We start from the raw sequence: 15772 nt of genomic DNA, 5'->3' as shown, positions 1-15772 counted from the left end.
CGTGTGTATTACATATGCTAACACACAAAGCTTACTAGATTGCACACACAAATGATATGGGCCCAACATATCTGTAGTTAACACAAAGGAAACCCAGTTTCTGCTTATGCAGATAAAACACCCAAGTGACCACCCCACAAAGACCATCTCTACCAAGCATTATAAGGGATAGATATTTACCCTAAATTAGCTTCCACTCGGACAGGAACGACCAGGTGAAAACATGAAGTCCCCAGGCTGGTGCAGCAGCTGGTGGCCCGACTGAGAGCGGCAAGGTGATTTTAAGTAAGTGCACAGGCAGTGCCCACTCTGACCACCCAGGGCGAGAGAGGCGCCACTTGTTAGGCTGAGAAAATGATGAATGCAGCTGGAATGGTCACATAGACCATAAGCTGCGGAGTATGCTGTCTGGAATATTTCAAAATAACTCCACTTCCGACTCAAAATGCGCTGGGCCCAATGCGCACTTGCAGAGACAGAATCTGTCTCTGTCTCCAGATCCAAGTGACCAGGGACTGAGGACAGTCCTGGCCACAGCAGAGGCTAATGTCTAGAAAGGAAAATAAGGCAAGTAAGTGCGTGGTGAGCCGAGCCCCCGAGGTACCTCATAATTGCCACAGTGTGTGCCAGCAGCACAGTGGGTGACAACGGGCCGGCGAGGTCGAGTCCATCACAAGATCATACCGCCACCGGTCGCCCGTGGTGTGATTGGCGAGATGAGCTACCATTTGCCCAACAGCAGCTGCACTGTGCAAGTCTTCAAAAAACCAAACATTGCGGACCATCCTGATGTGATTGCTAATGCCGCGCCTGTGTCCGGTCAGGTGCATAGTGCTGTTAGATGATTAAACCACTGTGCAGGCTGAGCTGAGTCAGGGCCCCCAAGCCTGCTGGGAGCAGCACGCTGCCACTGCAAGTTGTATAGTGTATTACTATAGCAGCGCTTCATGTGACAATTGAGGAGGTGCTATTATAACGCGTGACATTGCATTTCAGTGCGGTAATGCAAATCACCTCACTGAAATGCGTTATCCTAACCCCTGAAGCGTGACCCTTGGTAGGGCTGGTGCCTTAATACACAAAGTGACTAAATTGGGTGGTGCAGTGTCTGTAGTGTCCTCCGACACGAGGTAGCGGTGCAGTCTACCCGCGTCGGACCACGATGGAACCACAGAGAGTGTCCCTGTGTGTTGCTAAGCGCGCAGCGCGTCAGCCACGAGCGCACATGGCCTAGGGGCCATCACACTGGCGACGAGGGGCACAAACGACCCCATGCAGAGGTGCTGACAGGCCATTTCTTCCTGTTCATCAGCTGTGCCCTCGGCCCTGGATCCATGCTGTCTCGCCTGGTTTGAGCTCCCCTGCCATGTGCCCCAGGCAGGGTGAAGGACGCCTAGTGCAGCCCTGTTACCCAGGGGAGTGCCTGCAGATGGGAGTTTGCCCCACACCCGGCCGGCGGAGCCCGTGGAGGAGTATACCCAGCACCCTGGTGAGCAGAGATGCCTATGGCGAGGCCTAACATGGACAGGCCACAGGACAAGCCCTGACTGTGTCTCCCCTGTCCTCAGCCAGGCGGCTGCCACTGCGCCCAGGAGGTAAGCAGCGCACGTGCTGCGAAGGGTCTTTGCGACTGCGCCAAGATGGCGTTGAATCCCGCCATTGAGCCATTTGTGGTCGACGGAGCTTCCTCATCCCTTGCCCCACGATGGAGAGACTGGACTGATCGCCTCCAGATCTACTTCGAAGGGGCGGGCATAGCCCGAGAGAGGCGCAGAGCCCTACTCCTCCACCTGGGAGGCAAGGACATCCATCGTATTTACAAGACTTTGGTGGAAGCCACACCTAAGACCTACGTCACGCTCCTCAATGCCCTGAATGCGCACTTCGAGCCGATGGCGAATAGGGACTACGAAAGATTCATTTTTCGCCAGGCCAAGCAGGAAGCAGAGGAATCGCTTGACGCATTCCATGGGCACCTGAAGGAACTGGCCAGCACGTGCGGATTTAGGGACGAACAAGAAGAAATCCGAGGTCAGATAATACAAGGATGCTATTCGTCCAAACTCAGAGTCAACATTCTTCAGGAGGACGGCAAATCCCTTGCGGACATCCTCACTCTGGGCCGGTCAAAGGAGCTGTCGCAAGACAGGGCCCTCACACATGGAGGCGGCGCTCCACCGCCCTGTCAAGACGGAGCAGGTCAACGCGGTGGACATGACCAACGCGGTAAGGCGTAAATCGCGCCAAAACGCAGGAAGAAAGCAGCAAGACAGGAGGAAAGGATGCGGATACTGCGGAGGCACGCCCCATCGCCTGCAGGACTGTCCGGCGAAAGGGAAAAGATGCAGTGCATGCGGGTGGATGAACCATTTCGCGGCAGTATGCCGGTCCACAAAATCACGGAAGGAGGCAGCTCAGGCGGTGGCCGAAGAGCGAGATGGGGAGGATATGGATGATGACGCAGGGGAATACCCGTCCACTATGTGTTCGCAGTAGACCAGCCACGACGGAAGAGACGACGACTTCCGAGGTGCAAAGTCAAGATCCACAACCAGGATGTGAGAGCCACCATAGACACGGGGCCATTGATCGAGCTCATGGCGGCCAATGTGTATGATCAACTAAATCCAAGCCCCCCACTAAGCGAAGCAAGAATCCGAGTATTCGCGTATGGACAGAAGACACCAATCCCGCCCTTAGGGTGTTTCAAGACGGAGATGAGCCACAAAGACATCAGGGTGCGCACCACAGTGTACGTGACCCCGTAGGGAAACGGGATGCTGATCAGTGGACAGTCAGCGGAAGAGCTGAAGCTGATATCGTTTGCCCTGGCGGTGCAAGAGGAAGAAGTAGAGGCCATCATGAAGGAGTTCGAAGACGTCTTCAAGGGCATCGGATGCCTCAAAGGGAAGGAAGTATCTCTCCACATCGACCAGTCAGTCCAACCGGTGGCGCTGAGGCACAGGCGCATTGCATTCCACTTGCGCAAGAAGGTTGAAGACGAGCTGGAGGCGTTGGAGAAGCAAGGGATTATCGAGAAGGTCAGTGGACCCACCCCGTGGGTGTCCCCGATCGTAGTGGCAAGAAAACCGAAACAGCCGGGGCAGGACCGCATCTGTGTGGACATGCGACTCCCCAATGCCGTGGTGAAAAGGGAACGTCACCTAACCCCTACCATCGACGACATCCTGGGAGAACTGAACGGTGCAAGATGGTTTTCAAAGATGGATCTTCGGTCCGGATATCACCAACTGCCGCTACACCCGGACTCTCGCTACATAACCACCTTCTCAACGCATGTCGGCCTCAGGCGGTACCGACACCTTAACTTCGGAATCTCAAGCGCCGCGGAGGTGTTCCAAAACACTATCCGGGAGGTCCTCAGCGGGCTACCAGGAGTCTTGAACGTAAGCGACGATCTCTTGGTGTACGCCTCGTCGATAGAAGATCACCATCGGAGACTGCGAGGGGTCCTCCAGAGGATTAAGGAATCCGGACTGACCCTACACAGGGTAAAGTGCCAATTCTTAAAGAGGAAGATCAGTTTCTTCGGCTACACATTCTCCGACCAAGGAGTCGCCCCGGACCCTGACAAGGTAAAAGATGTACAGGACGCCCCGGCACCTTCCAACATTTCAGAAATAAGAAGCTTCTTAGGGATGGTGAACTTCTGCGAGCGTTTTGTCCCGGACTTGTCGAACCTCACAAAGCCCCTCAGGGAAATGGCAAAATTCACCACCCCTTGGCACTGGGGACCAGAGCAGGACCAAGCCTTCAAAGATACCAAGGCGGCCTTGTCGGCCGACACAACCCTGTCTTATTTTGATCCGGCCCGGTCCACCAACGTCGCAGTGGATGCCAGCCCATATGGGCTAGGGGCGGTGCTCGCACAGTTGCAGGAAAATGGTGAATGGGCCCCGATAGCATATGCGAGCCGCTCCTAGACGGACACAGAACAGAGGTACTCGCAGATAGAGCGAGAGGCGATCGCCATCCACTGTGCTTGTCGACATTTTCACGTCTATGTGTACGGACCCCCGTTCACTGTGTCCACAGACCACAAACCCCTCATTCCCCTGTTTCAAGGATCAGCATCAAAGCCTCCGCCGAGGATTGAAAAGTGGATCCTTCAACTACAGGAGTACGACTACCGAGTGGAGTACAAGCCAGGCTCCTCTAATCCCGCGGACTATCTCTCGAGGCATCCCAGAGTGGCCACTAAAGCGGAAGAAGAGGACGCTGAAGATACGGAGGAGTACGTCCGGATGGTGTCAGAGAGATCCCGGCCATTGCCCATGAGCCTTGAAATGATCGTGGCAGCCACCCAGAGGGACGAATGCCTGCAACTGGCCCTGATGGCAGTCCTGTCGAATGACTGGCGCCCCATCCAGTCCTCTATGGCCCGACGAACGCTGCAAGCAAAGGCCGTCCTGGAGTCACTTATACGGGTCAAGGATGAACTCTCGGTTGACAACAGCGGATGTCTTCTCCGAGGCCCACGACTGGTGATCCCATCCCGTCTGGCTCAGCAAGCGGTGGACCTTGCACACCGGGGCCACCAAGGCATGGTGAAGACGAAGAGTCGGCTGCGGGCCAAGGTATGGTTCCTGGGGATGGACCCTCTAGTGGGGCAAACGGTCCGAACATGCTCGTGGTGCCAGGCGTCGGGTCAGCCGGATCACCCCCACCCCGTCATCACCGAGGAAAACCCCCAACGACCATGGGAGCGGGTGAGTGCAGACTTTGGGCACCTCCCGGATGGACGCTATGCCCTTGTGATCATCAACGACTATACAAAGTACCCGGAGGTCGAGGTGGTGGGAAGCCAGACCGCCGCGGAGGTCATCACAAAGTTCGAGAAACCATCGCCACGCACGGAATATTCGAAGTGGTGAAGACGGACAATGGCCTGCCCTTCCAAGGGCAGGAGTTTGCGGACTATCTTAAGGCTTGGGGGATCCAACACCGGAAAGTGACCCCGCGCTGGCCTCAGGCCAATGGGGAAGCAGAAAGGTTCATGCGGACTCTCAACAAAGTGGTACGCATTGCTCACGCCCATGGATCGCCACTCGAGAGAGCCATCTACAGTTTCCTGAGAGAATATCGGCTGACGCCTCATCTCACGACAGAAGCAGCTCCAGGACCTGCGAGCATGGGCAGAGTAGTGCGAGACACCATCCCGCATCACCCAAGCTGGATCCCGCCCCAGATTGATGCTGGGAAGGTCCTAGCCAACAGGACCCACTCCAATGACCAGGCCAGTGCTGACCGGGGAGCCCGGACGTCAGCCATTCAAGTAATGGACAGAGTCTTTCTCAAGGACAGGTATCCCGGGAGCAAATTCCGGCTCCCATTTGAATGCAAACCTTGGACAGTAGTCTGCCGCACTGGCAACATGATCACAGCGAGAAGAGGAACAGAGGAGGTCACGCGGAACGTATCTTTCTTCAAAAAGGTGTACCCCGGGACTCCAGACCCGCAGGTGTCAGAAAGCCAGGGTGCCCGGCCATGTCAACCGCTAGCGGAGGAAGGCCCAGAAGGGGGCCAAGGGTCCATACCCACCGAGGATTACGATCAATCCGACCAGAGCGTGCCCTCGCTGCCAGGAACACCAGGCGGAGGGTCGCCAAGCTCTCCGGTGAGGTCCCCTGGGAGCGCAGCCTAGCAATGAGGGGCCCCAACAATACCGTCGGTGCGGGGACAGCAGTCCGGATACGGCCTGAGAAGAAATCCTGCGCCATCCTCCCAGCTGGCTGATTTCCTGGTGTGACGGACCTGGGACTGGAATTCTAGTGACTGGTAACAGACCTATATAGTCAATGTTTGTTTGTTGTTTTGATAAAGGTTAGAAGGAATGTAGTGTCCTCCGACGCGAGGTAGCGGTGCAGTCTACCCGCGTCGGAGGTGTTGCGCGAGCGCTGACGCATGACGTCAGGCGCTCGCTATAAATAAAGGGGCGTGGCCCGCAAACGGCAGTCGGGACCACGCTGGAATTACAGAGAGTGTCCCTGTGTGTTTCTAAGCGCGCAGCGCGTCAGCCACGAGCGCACATGGCCTGGTGTGACGGACCTGGGACTGGAATTCTAGTGACTGGTAACAGACCTATATAGTCAATGTTTGTTTGTTGTTTTGATAAAGGTTAGAAGGAATGTAGTGTCCTCCGACGCGAGGTAGCGGTGCAGTCTACCCGCGTCGGAGGTGTTGCGCGAGCGCTGACGCATGACGTCAGGCGCTCGCTATAAATAAAGGGGCGTGGCCCGCAAACGGCAGTCGGGACCACGCTGGAATTACAGAGAGTGTCCCTGTGTGTTTCTAAGCGCGCAGCGCGTCAGCCACGAGCGCACATGGCCTAGGGGCCATCACAGTGTCTTTGAACCTTACTGCGGTTATCTGCTTCAAACTTCTGTTTAAATATCATATCTGGGTATATGTAGAAAATTAAAACGTGAAAAAATGCCCGGTATTTTACTTTGGGAGAGGTGGCAACCCAAAATCCGCGTGAGCTGCTGAAAGTTGTACCTGATGCAATTAAAAATTCAGAAATGACGCCTTGAATATGAGCTTTGCTCACAAATTCAATGCAAACAGCATTGCAAGATAAGCAAACAGTCTTCACAGCAGTATTTTTATTCTTTGATGCGCAGTGTCCGAGCAACCTTGAAAATTCATCCTACCAAGGTGCCTGGAATAACTCACCGGGGCTTCTTTTCCAAGATGGCGCTCCCGTTTGCTGCCTCCTTCGTAGTACGCGGTCGCATAGCAACTTGGTTTGCCTTTCTTTAGTTTCGATTGTAGTACCGCACTAAGTTTGTCCTTTCACGTGTACCATACATCGACGCGTACAGCAGCCGGATGTGAGGGAAATGTCCTGGAGTCCGGTGTGAGTTACCTGCAGTTGGAGCTTTCAAATAGAAGTAAGTCTGCTGCGGGTCACTTATGAGAGACCGAAAAGACCGGGAGTCCTCTACTTTAGCCTCAGTCTATTCTGTCCACATGCATCCTCTCCTGCATCTACCCTTTTCAGTTCTGGTCTTCTTCGATCCTTTCTTGTGTTCTAAGTGTCTGCTCTCGCTGCTATATAAATTCCCCTTCGACCCATTTGTACCTTCTGCACCGGTTTCTTTCACCTCCAACTTAAATCATCTTTCATTCACAGGCTTTTCTCAGCCCATCCTTATAAATTACATACTTTTCTGTTGTATTGCTGATCAACATATGTTTAATCAATGCAGTCTACAAACTTGTATATCTTTTTTAATTCATAGATTTATATAGGTATAGTGAGGAAGTGAAGTCAGATGACATGGCAAATAATTGTACCATGTCTTAAATTTCAAGTATTAAGTTATTTTCTTGGCTTTTTCTTCTAAGGTCCTAGTTGCCTCATATTTCGAATTATGTAGCTGTTGCTCTTATATAAACCACCTCGATATGTATATTAGGACAGGAACTCTATATAAAACTGTTGGTTTCTGCTGCATCAAAATCCAAGCTGCAAGACATTTCTAGTAGTCATGTATTAGACAGCTTTATACCTCTTAGGTTTTATCCTCTCTGTGAATTTTGAGTTGTCTTGGTGATGGTGTATATATCTGTGGTCCTCATTACCTTGCTTCGGTAGTTTACCGCTCTGTTCCCCCTGGAGGTCCATTGCCCATATCAAGGGCCCTACAACACCCCTCATAAATGAGTACCGATCTGTTGCACTTGAAGTTGATTGCTTTAGTCATGTTGTGCACGTTTCTGATCCACTGAGTATCTGCCTTAGTCACAAGGTCTACTGCAGCTTTCGTCATCAAAGGTTTATTGCTTGAGTCATGAGTTGTATATATGTTGGTTGTAATCCCTGGAATTAATAAGTCAAAACGGGAGGGCCTTTTTTAGACTTTATTCAGAACACTCAACACAGTGCATGTCACTACAGCTCTTTTCTCAACTGCCCCTATGTACATTCCATTTCCCCCCAACCTTCCAATGCCAACATTCCACTATCTCACAGTTTGTGACATTGCATTTCTCCCCCCCCCCTTTCTTTTTGAGAAGAAGAGGAAATCTAGCAGGTGATAGGATTTCACGGAAACCCGAACAGGTTTCCTAATTAATTGCTCCATGTGTTGACCATCCAAATGCGCTTTTTCTTGTTCCTCAGCACTTGGATTACATTTTTTGAAAAAAGTTCTATTTCTTGTTATTACTCTGCTTTCACTTTCGGCTGTAATTGGAGTCCCATGCATTTTGGAACTTCCTAATGAGCTCGTCGGAACATACTCTGTGACTTTCTTACTTTCTGTTGCTTCACCAATGCTGAGTCTCCTACACTGTAGTTCTCGTTTCGAAAAGTCTTCTTGCTCTCAGCATAGTGTTTCAATTTTAGGTCGAGCCATGGTGGCACATGCGTTGCTATGCAAGGCATGCTGTATTCAGGTAGGCACTTGAAACTCCACCCACTCGCCGCCCATAATTTTCATTGTCTTGTGCTATTTTCCTCTGTAAACTGTGGCTGTTCATTTGTCAATAGGCTTAGTAGGTCCTCCATAGTACCCTTCTCATTTTGTAACCTCCCACGGCGACACCCCCTGTTACGTGTGTTGATACTCTGCAAGCTTAATTACATCATCTGAGCACTAATACTACTTATCATTTCCTTTTAAAATTATGGTCATGGATGCTTCTTCCAGTCACTCTCTTGGGGACTCTCATATCCACTCAAATTCTTATATCCTCTGTATTGCGCTGGCCGAGAAACTGGCTCAAATTTGTTGCTGAAGAAGTGAATTTATCTATTTTTCTACTTTTGTCTGTAATGTATTTGAACTCTTCTATGAACTTGTGCCACAGGTTTCACAGCCTCATTAATGTGATTGCTTTATCTTTCTGCTTTCCTAGTCCTGTAAATAATTGTGGATACCTCTTTAGTGCTGGGTGGTCCGTTGTGACATTACACTTGGAATCGTGTCGCAGTATTCATTAACCTGTATTTATTTTCAATATATATATATTTTTTACTTCTTTAATTGTTTCATCCTTCTTAGTCAATTCAGTTAGCTCTTTTTCTGATATAATGCCTGGCACGTCAGACCTGATATAAAACATATGTATTCTTCTGTTTCCAATTGTTTTATTATCTCTGTGGGGTGCCTAGACAAATAATTTGCTGGATTAAATTATTTTCCCAGCTTGTGAATGATCTTGAAATCATCCTCCATCAGTCGCATCCCCCACCTTTCAGTACGTGGTGGAATACATTTTTTTTTTTTTTTTTATAATAAATTGCAACTAGTTTTTTATGGTCTGTTATTAAAGCAAAGGCTTTGCTATATATAATATCATGGTCATGTTCACACTCCAAAACTACTGCAAGACTGGCTGTGACTACCAGCATTCAACATCAAACAAACTTTTACTAGCATGTGAAATCACATACCGAGGAGTTTCCCTGCCAGGTTTATGCTGCACCAACATTTCACCAAGTCCCACAGGACTGGAATCCACGACTACCTCTGTGCACAATTGTGGATCAAAATACTTCAAATTAGCTGCAGACGATATGTCATCTTTTATTTGTGTAAAAGCTTGTTTATAGTTTACATCCCAAATGAATTTTTGACCTTTCTTTGTTAATTATCCGAGCAGTACTCTTATAGTGGCATAGTATTTTATTTACAATGAGCAGTAACTGGGGAGTCCCAAAAATGGAAGCAGTTAAGACACACCTTTAGAATTAGCTATCGAGTTTAAAGATGATACTTTTGGGATCAGGTCTCATACCTTTTCGAGAAAATATCTGACCATAGATTTGTTTCTCACACTTTCCTTAGTTTAGCTTTAGACCTGCTGTCACAAGTAGTCGGCACACTTCATTTAACCCTTGATCATGTTCTTCCTGTGTTTTTCCGAATATCAAAGTATTGTCACTAGAGTTCATAGCATTCCTCACTGGCCTTATTACATTCTTTATTGTTTCTTGAAAAATTCCAGCAGCTGAGTATATATTAAAGTTCAATCTTTTTTACCTAAATTGCCCCAAATGCGGCAAAAATGTTATGTAAGAAGACTGATCATCAATTCCTAATTGATGGCATCCTTCGTATAAATCCAATTTCGAGAAGATTAGTCGCACCACTGATGCTACTTATCATTTCCTTTAAAAATGTGGTCCTGGATGCTTCTTTCTCTGTCACTCTTTTGGGGACTCTCATATCCACACAAATTCTTATATCCTCTGTATCTTTTTTCAAAACTACCACAATCGGAGATCCATTGCTTTGGCAGAGAAACCGGCTCAAAAATATCTAGATGAAGAAGTAAATTTATCTCTTTTTCTACTTTAGTCTGTAAAGTTAAGTGAACTAGTGCCACAGATTTCACAGCCTCGTTAATGTGATTGCGTTATCTTTCAGCTTTCCTAGTACTCTAAACCTAACTAAACATAAAACTCGATGTTTTGCTCCCCACTCGAAAACATTTACATGTGATGGACTTAGAGATGTCAGTTTTTCCATGTTCTGATATTCAGTGACACGCATTAAATTGCACGTCGCTACACTGTGTAGCACAAAAGGAACTTTTTGAGAGCCACAGACACTGTCCTTTTAGTTTCCTCTCTTCTGATCATGTTAATTTGTTGGAATCGCTTTCTTCAGACAACCTGTATAATCTTTCTGGCTGTTAATCTTCTTCATAATCATTTTCAACCGTAGATATTTAACTTTGTCTACCTTCATTTCAGTCTCAAACATATTTTGCTTGTTTCAGTTTTATTCCTTGCTTCTTTTTTTTCTCTCTCTTGAACCTGCACAAACGTGTAAAATGATTAAACCTTTCACGTTCTGTGCACTGTTGACCTAGTGCCGGACAAACATTTACATGTGGGAAATGCAATCCACATCTATAACACAACCTCTTTTTCTTCATTTTGCCCATCTGCTTATTCTGTATTAATATAATGTGTTGTACTTGTTCTACAGTCTTTACTCTACCTTGCTCCATATTGGTAGTATGCTTTTGTGCTTGTCTCTGTTCGACTGCAAGTCATTTTTCCTACAACCTTTTCCTGAATTTTACAGAACATCCTTGAATTATTCTAAGTCCTTTTGCTTCTTCATTGTTAAACTTCTCTAATTCACAAAAAGTGATCAGCATCCTTAATCTTGTCACGTATTCATCTATGGACTCATCCTTATTTTGAAAAGCTACACTGAAATGTATAACTTTCAAAATTCAAATTCCTTTGCAGATCAAACCTGTTGTGCAGATATTTAATGCGCCCTTTGTATGTTGCCTTTTCATGTTCAAATCCTCTACATCATCACCTACCAAATTGAGTAGTAGATCTTTCATCTGTGTGCTTTTTACATGTAGCGTTTAAAAAATGCTCGAATCTTCTCCATTTCTACCACCCTTGTGCAATATTTTGCTGATAAGAGCGATATTAAAGGCCTTCGGAAAATTATTCTTCATACATTTGCAATCCTCTCCTCATCATTGTATGTCTCTGTGTTTATTGTAGCTTCACTGCTTGTTTCTACACTTGTATTTGGGGAAAAGAAAAATATCAAAATGTGCCTTTTTATTTTTTTTATTTGAGTCATGTTTGACCTTAAAGCAGATTTAAATCTGTGTAACTGACATTGTGTTAAAATGCAGTTGACTTTATAATGTTATTCAGGGTCAAAATAGATCTACCGGACTTTAAAATGGCCATTGTCCTTTATTTCAATGATGTAGTTCACCTCATGATCAAAATAGATCTGCCTGACTTTATAATGGCCGTCATCCTTTATTTCAACGCTGCAGTACACCTTTAAATGTTAATCTGCGCCGGGTGCACTTGTGCTTTTATTGGCACTGCACATGTGACTAGCACACACGTGTGACATATCATTTCAGTATATCACACATGCACATGAGCAGCGTCTTTCATGCTCTACCTGAGTAGCGTCTTTTGAATAACATGGTGCTCGTGCACTTCCAACCTCATCCTGCTTGTAATTTAAAGTTTTTTTTTAGCCTTCTGCGTTATCTTATGAGCACAACAATAATTTTTCACTGCAGGATGTCTGTACAGCTGCGAGGTGCCTGTACCGCTGTTGCTGCTCGTTGACTACAAATTTCAGCCAACCTCTGTTTTACTCTCTTACGGGTGAGTGCAGCCACCAGATTTTTGAAAACTGCATGCCGCATGGATGTTTTCTGCTTGTTGCCACTGGAATTAATGAGTCAAAACAGCACAGCCTTTTCTAGACTTTATTCAGCACACTCGACTTAGTACTCATCTCTTCAGCGTTATTCCCAACCGCCCCATATATACATTCCATTTTCCCTTAACCTTCCAATGCCAACATTCCACTATCACACAGTTTGTGACAACATTACAGTGGTAAAGGAGGGGCTTTGACTTAGTCACAAGTTTTACAACTGAGTTCCTCTTGTAATACGTTAATTAGTCATGAGGTGTACGTTTTGTTTATAAGGGATTTTTGGCCCTATCATACGGTGCACTACTCCTATCAGCAAGTATTTGAGCTATGATACACTAGACCCCTGGAACTCCTTGCCATAGTCAAAAATTGTGCATTTTTGGTAGGTTGCAGGTTAATTGCCGTAGTCAGGAGACCTACATTTGTGGTCCATAGGTGGTGTACATTTCTGCTTCTCTGGGCTTCCCCCACTTTGTCTAAACTGTGTACAGGTCGTTTCTTCTGGGGTTCATCACCTATGTCATGAGGTGTATCCACAAGTTATTTGATGTGGTGTACAGTTCTTGTCCTCTGAATGTTCATTACCTTAGTCCCAAGATATACAGCGCTGATCTTTTGGTGGTGCATAGCCTTACCTATAAAGTGTACTGCTCTAGTGATTTATTGTCATACCCATGACGTGTCCTGCTCTGGTACTGTCTTGCTATTATTTTACATTTCCTTAACTACTAATTGGTGTGTTTGGAAATTATACTTTTCTACATGGAGGACAACATAACTCACATAAGACCATCCAAGGTTCTCAATTTTGGAAAGTGGTAACATCGACACTGTAGAATATTACTGAATGGACATTACCTGCTGACCCTTTGCACTGCATACTGGGGATCTCAACGTGTACACGCAAGAACAAGTACCCCATAACATTTCTAGACCTGGTATGTTTCACTGACAGCCGTATTTCCATGGCTTGGAAAATCCCCATATGCATCCTCTATAAATTCATTAACATCCGTGGTTTGAGCTTTTGTGGATTTTATCTATGATTTGTCACTGTGCAGCTAGTAAAATAAACAAGCACTGGCATAGCCAATAGGTCTCGCCTTTGGGACCTTATAAGTGTTTAGCCATGCAACAGTTAATGTTGTTGCAGTAAGGATATTGTGCTGGATAACTAAATACTTATAAGGTCCCAAAGGCGAGACCTATTGGCTATGCCAATGCTTGTTTATGTCTGGGCGGGAAAGTTTTTTGTTGTAATTTCCTTGATAGTATCACAAACATTGCCTGCAGCAAGCTCAAATACACGAAGCATTCTTTAACGTGCAAAACACTTATACAGTGTGTCTTTACAAGTGAAAAACTGCCTCCGTTTGCAAACATGGATCAGGTCTCGCCTGACCCAGCGCATGCGCTGGTCTGGCGAGACATTTAGTAGGTGGGTTTTGAAAGTGCTACCCACATTTTTGTGCTGGCGACAAGCTAGAGTGCATGATGGTGTGCACAGCTGCTCCCCGCATTCCCCCTCCCTTCTCACCCAGCCATCTGCCTTTCCTGCGCCAGCTTTCAGCACCATCTCTGCCCCTCCCCCCGCTGCTGCACACGCATCCCTAGCGTGCTTTACTGCGTCATCGCGATCACGTTCGCTTTCAGAGTGATCGCGATCGCAATGACTTTCGCTTTTACGCGGCCAATGCTTGTTGTCTTAGACTTTTGTTAACTACTAGAAAAGGAACAACACTTACCAAGGCCTTGTCAACCAAACCGCATTCCAAATGAGCGGCGAGAGCATTTCCTCAGAAATGCAATGGTTTATGACTGGTCGTCCCAAATTGTATGAAAGAAGCCATTGAAAAAGCGTTGAACTTTTTTTCATGAGATCAGTTATCCGAGGAAGAGTTGGCATTCTAAAACCACATTAAAATGTTATTTTAAAAAACACTCGAATTCGAACTTATTTTAGAAGTTTTCCCAAAAAAGTTCGAGACTACTGCATTTACATTTGCTGTCTAAAGCGCGCATGTTGTGAGTATGTTTTGCTTCAAAGCGCTCAACATACATTAGAGGGGATATGTTAATCCAAAATGCTCCCTCGCCTATCACCTTAAACGCCCTGAAAAATCTGCAAGAACCAACACAACACATTGACGACAGCCTGTAAAAGCAGAGAGAAATTGTGACGACATCCTTAAAATACAAAAATACCTATCCAAAACAACAGGGAGAAATACTTCAGAAAGTCTCATTACTGTGTCACAGTTTCTCCCAGTAGGAAGCTAAATTACTAATGACGTATGCTTATTGTGTCCGTCTTTCTTCCTTCTATGTTACAGAGAGTGCATAGTGCACATTAACTAGATGGACTGTTGGCAACGGTGTATGGCCTTGGTCAGTCCCTCTCCTATCAAAATGCACGCCCCCACACACATTTTAGCCAATTTGCCCTGAAGATCGAGGCTGGTCCCACCCAGTAAGCCGCAGGAGAAAGCTCTCCCGGTAAACTCACATCCTCTGAATTTCCACACCTGATTGGTAGCTGGGACCTGTCTTAACACCCTCAGCGGGAGGGTGGTCGGGAATTAGAATTAACTAGAAGTCACTGGAGAGTGTAATTACTAGTGCGGAGGAGTTTAAAACCTGGTGCCCTGCATTGTGCTGCACGTAGCCCAGATCAATCGTCATTTACATTGAAACTAGTATAACTTTCACTCTGTTCGGATGTAGCGGACATTGAAGATGGCATGCTTTTAATCTAATAATCCTCCAGGGGATTGTGAAGGCGATGCATTGCGCCCCGTCCCTTTTGTGAGTGGAAACAGTTTTCATCTTTCAGTCCATGAGTGCGGATTGTAATTTAAAAACTGTCCCCGTACGGGTTAATCATCACATGTGTCTTGCCACTTCTGGAGCGGAAATCGGGTTGCCATCTCCACGGCATGTTTTTTTCAGTGACAGTAATAACAAGCATTGGCATAGCCAATAGGTCTCGCCTTTGGGACCTTTTAAGTGTTTAGCCATGCAACAGTTGTTGTTGCACCAAGAATATTGTGCTGCGTAACTAAATACTTAGACGGTCCCAAAAGCGAGACCTATTGGCTATGCCAATGCTTGTTTAGTTGTCTTATTAAATAATGGCGGTCACTTTTGTTTTGGTACCCTGGTCTAATTTTTTTCCCCAGTCCCGTCCAGTTAGAAACCATCCTGAACCCATGCACAACACACTAACAGCCTAAATGGAACGATTAGCAACTCACCCAAGACTCACCACATTGCACCACGAATTGAGGAAATCCCTGAAATGATGGTTAAACATTAAAGCACTAAATGCGCCCCCTCAACCAAATGATACCTCCACCCTAGGTCAGAACCTCACATGTGGGGGTCTGTCAGTGTTATAAAAAATAAAATAAAAAGTATAATTTATTTAAAGTTTATATTGCCCAACTCTTACTAGATGTGCAGAAAAAGATTAACTGTGACTGTGAACTTGTTAAAGGAAGAAGAGTCCGTGTGACATTCGATAATGGCCCTGTTATAAAGGAATAATTCCCCTGTGCTGGTGTAACTCGTGA

General features: G+C 46.6%; 1 protein-coding gene across 2 annotated transcripts in view; it reads left to right on the top strand.

Moving 5' to 3' along the window:
* The first annotated feature begins 6796 nt into the window (after positions 1-6796).
* Positions 6797-15772, top strand: part of TFIP11 (tuftelin interacting protein 11) — a 134617-nt gene continuing 125641 nt past the window's right edge. Inside the window, exons 1-2 of one of the 2 annotated variants that reach the window (XM_085643516.1) lie at positions 6808-6914; positions 12055-12142. The gene's annotated coding sequence lies outside the window, so the exon portion shown is untranslated. Of the gene's footprint in view, positions 6915-12054; positions 12143-15772 lie in introns of both variants that reach the window. The other variant, XM_085643515.1, reaches the window with a different exon arrangement.

This window comes from Triturus cristatus, chromosome 3_1 (assembly GCF_964204655.1).
Source record: "Triturus cristatus chromosome 3_1, aTriCri1.1, whole genome shotgun sequence".
Taxonomy (NCBI): domain Eukaryota; kingdom Metazoa; phylum Chordata; class Amphibia; order Caudata; family Salamandridae; genus Triturus; species Triturus cristatus.
This window is presented reverse-complemented; position numbering and strand designations above follow the sequence as displayed.